Consider the following 4,245-nt stretch of genomic DNA (forward strand, 5'->3'; position numbering starts at 1 on the left):
TGAAGGTACAAGCGACTCCCTCTTCTGTAGCACTTATACTAAAAATATGCCCTGATGCGCCATATAAAGGCACAGAGGTTTCTCTTTCATGTTCTTTATTTATGGTTTGTGCCTTTAAGAAAAATGCATGCAGCTGAAATACAGATATGCTATTATAAAATTATAAGCTTCCTGATAGGCACTGCAACAACCAAGTTATTCTTTAAATATATACCCAAAATCAGGATAGAGGGTGACAGTGACTGAAATGGCAAATACAGCAAAGCAGGCTACTCATGTGACATCTGGAAATGCCAGTGAAAGACGTGTCCCTGAACAGAGGCTGAAACACAGTTTACCTCCACTTACATATGCGGTGGGAAAAATCCCAAGCCACATGAGACACTGTTTCTATTGCACTTTTTTTTTTTTTTTCAAAAATACCATATTTCTCTTTTCCCTAATCCAACTCTGCTTTAAGTACTCCCCAAATCCCAAATCTTGAATTAGCTTCAATTAATTACAATTTTTATCCAAATGCCTCTTCCCTAGCCGCCCAAACACCCACAACAAAGAAAGGATTTCAGACAATGTCAGCAAATGTCCAGCTCTACATGTGTGCTCCTGAGCACAAAAGTGATTGGATTCCCCACTCCGTGCTCAGCCCTAGGACTTGCTTTCTGAACTAACTAAAAGGCTCCTTTGCATCTCCCTGCACCCACACTCCTGCTACCATGATAACTTGAGACCCTAACACCAGAGCTATAAAAATCATGCAAACCATAGAAGACCCCAAAAATCTGCACTTTTTTCACACTGTGACACAGAGCTCCCAGGGCTGACGTGCTGCACGGGGGCTTGGCCACACACCACCAGGATAACCTTCAGACATACTGCAAGCAACCCAAGCGTCAGAGAGGTCATCAGGGCTGCCCTGCCAGCAGGCACCTCTGCCACATCAGCCCTCACAGCCAGGCTGGTGGGAACTGACAAATATGATCCTGAAGCATCAAGATCCTCAGAAGTGCTGCCAGTAATTTCAGTAGGAGAGCGGGATCTGACCTGATGATTTTTATAGACAGGGTGAAATGGAAGCTCCTCTGCTGGCAATGGGAGGTGAAGCAGAACCTCTTTTGTTAGCTGGATGTGGAAATTAGTGGTGGACTTACTTTATGGTTGGTTTTTTTTGTTGCAGTGAGCTCTCCGGTGTGTTGTCCTTATAGTATCACACTGTACATAAAGCATGCTTGTGGTAACAAAACTTTTCTTGAGCAGCAGCTCTCTCACGCTGCAGCATCCCAGCCACCCCAGTAATAAGATTAAGCAACAGCTTGCCAGTCAGGGAGGGGGAGCAGGCGTTGCTGTGGGGAGCACACTCTCCCTCCAACTGACAAACCTTCCCAGACACTGCCACAGAACAGATGGGATTATCAAGCCACCCTTTGCACACAACTGCCCAGCCACGTCCATCCAGCCAAAACCTGCCTGCACAAGGACAGGACAGGGTTGTCCTACCCTGTTGAGGCAGAGGGAATCTTGCCACTGACTGAACTTGGAGCAAAGTCCACAGAACAGAAAGGAGAAGGTACGTTGGAGGGCAGAAAACAACCTCCACATACAACCATGCTGGAGAGCACGAGGGAACCCCTATTCACAGCAAGGCACCACCAGCCCCAGGGCTTTTCCTGAAGGAGTCCTGGGGCTCCCCAAGGCTGGCGGGAGCAGCCACATGCCTGGACACAGATTTATGGTAGGTAAGAAGCCCTGCTTTAAGAACCAAAGAGTCAAAGAAAAGTATTTCAAAGAGAAGGAGAGAACGGAGTTACAGTGAAAATATTTTTTATATTGCTGTCTCTATTAATTCTTTTTGTTCCATAAATTCCATCAAGGCTTCCTATCTTCTGTTTTTAATCTCTGTAGAGAAACTCAGGAAGGCAGCAAAGCTAGATACCTTCAAAAAACTAGGGCACTGAGTTTAGCTGGTTTTCCCTTGGTGCACGTGCCTCTCGGAAAAATTCCTGGTCACAGGAGGTTCTAGGGGAAACTCTCTGACAGGGGCAGCTGGACTGGGCAATCAAACTCTGCCTTTTCACCTTATTGTTAGCATCTTCTGTGTGTTTGTATTACATGCATCCAAGCAAACACAGACACAGAGAAGATGGGGCTCCTCAGAAAGCTTTAGTAAAGAGTCAAAAACTCAGTTTTGAGAGTGTTTTAAGGTTTGTTCCAATACAACAAGGAAATAACCCTCTTCTAAAGAACGAGTTTCACTTGTCCTTCTTGAATGGCACTCAGCATCTCTTAAGTTTCTAGAAATGCAAGAAACATTTTCTAGGTAAATACAGCTACTTTTTCCACGGTGGAGAGTCCATAAAACTGCGTGGAGCATCAGCTATTAGGGGCTCATTGAATAATTCATCCCTCATTGCAAGCCCATAATGTCTTTTCTCGGCCTTTTGTGGGGCTGTTTTCTCTTCTTTTCTCCTTGAATTATAAAAAGGTTGCCTTCTTTTGTTCACATCAAGCTGCTGCTAGCTGAAGCTTTGTCTGTGCAAAGCCAAAGTGTGAGTTTCAATGGACTCCCCCCTCTTTGTTTTCCAAGTTCATCTCCAAGTGTAGATTGTGTATAGAAGGCCTTCTTTGTAAAAGCTGGAAAAGTTGTACAAATGTTTGACCAGCTCATTTGGTACTTTTGTCTCGCCTTCACCAGTGCCTGTGCATGTGCTGGGCAGCCAGATCCACGCACAGGCCGCCCCGCCGGGCCCTTTCCTGCCCCTCCACTCCAGCGCAGCCAGGCAGGAGGGCACAACGGCAGCAGGGGCTGTGGCTGCCCCCGGAGCAGCCCTTTGCCTCCGCCTCATTCAGGTTGCACCTCCTCGCAATCCCTGACCAAGCACCAACACCAGGTTTCCCCAGCAGTTTTAAGAGAAGAAACAGGACACGCGGCTCCCTGCCCACGACTGTGGAGAGACTCGAGGCTCCGTGGCCCGTGGCTACCACTGCCCCTCCTGTGCTGCTGCAGCCTTCTGCTCAGCGTGGGCTGGCCAAGCAGCCCCCGGGGAGCCATGCCGAAGACTTACAGAAAGGAGAAGGTACGTTGGAGGGCAGAAAACAACCTCCACATACAACCATGCTGGAGAGCACGAGGGAACCCCCATTCACAGCAAGGCACCACCAGCCCCAGGGCTTTTCCTGAAGGAGTCCTGGGGCTCCCCAAGGCTGGCGGGAGCAGCCACATGCCTGGACACAGATTTATGGTAGGTAAGAAGCCCTGCTTTAAGAACCAAAGAGTCAAAGAAAAGTATTTCAAAGAGAAGGAGAGAACGGAGTTACAGTGAAAATATTTTTTATATTGCTGTCTCTATTAATTCTTTTTGTTCCATAAATTCCATCAAGGCTTCCTATCTTCTGTTTTTAATCTCTGTAGAGAAACTCAGGAAGGCAGCAAAGCTAGATACCTTCAAAAAACTAGGGCACTGAGTTTAGCTGGTTTTCCCTTGGTGCACGTGCCTCTCGGAAAAATTCCTGGTCACAGGAGGTTCTAGGGGAAACTCTCTGACAGGGGCAGCTGGACTGGGCAATCAAACTCTGCCTTTTCACCTTATTGTTAACATCTTCTGTGTGTTTGTATTACATGCATCCAAGCAAACACAGACACAGAGAAGATGGGGCTCCTCAGAAAGCTTTAGTAAAGAGTCAAAAACTCAGTTTTGAGAGTGTTTTAAGGTTTGTTCCAATACAACAAGGAAATAACCCTCTTCTAAAGAACGAGTTTCACTTGTCCTTCTTGAATGGCACTCAGCATCTCTTAAGTTTCTAGAAATGCAAGAAACATTTTCTAGGTAAATACAGCTACTTTTTCCACGGTGGAGAGTCCATAAAACTGCGTGGAGCATCAGCTATTAGGGGCTCATTGAATAATTCATCCCTCATTGCAAGCCCATAATGTCTTTTCTCGGCCTTTTGTGGGGCTGTTTTCTCTTCTTTTCTCCTTGAATTATAAAAAGGTTGCCTTCTTTTGTTCACATCAAGCTGCTGCTAGCTGAAGCTTTGTCTGTGCAAAGCCAAAGTGTGAGTTTCAACGGACTCCCCCCTCTTTGTTTTCCAAGTTCATCTCCAAGTGTAGATTGTGTATAGAAGGCCTTCTTTGTAAAAGCTGGAAAAGTTGTACAAATGTTTGACCAGCTCATTTGGTACTTTTGTCTCGCCTTCACCAGTGCCTGTGCATGTGCTGGGCAGCCAGATCCACGCACAGGCCGCCACGCC

General features: G+C 46.6%; 1 protein-coding gene across 1 annotated transcript in view; it reads right to left on the minus strand.

The window, feature by feature from the left end:
• Positions 1-4,245, minus strand: part of PAX3 (paired box 3) — an 80,902-nt gene that overhangs the window by 68,648 nt on the left and 8,009 nt on the right. The gene's annotated exons all lie outside the window — the stretch shown is intronic.

Source organism: Chaetura pelagica, unplaced genomic scaffold (assembly GCF_000747805.2).
Source record: "Chaetura pelagica isolate M959 unplaced genomic scaffold, ChaPel_1.0 scaffold207, whole genome shotgun sequence".
NCBI classification, from domain to species: domain Eukaryota; kingdom Metazoa; phylum Chordata; class Aves; order Apodiformes; family Apodidae; genus Chaetura; species Chaetura pelagica.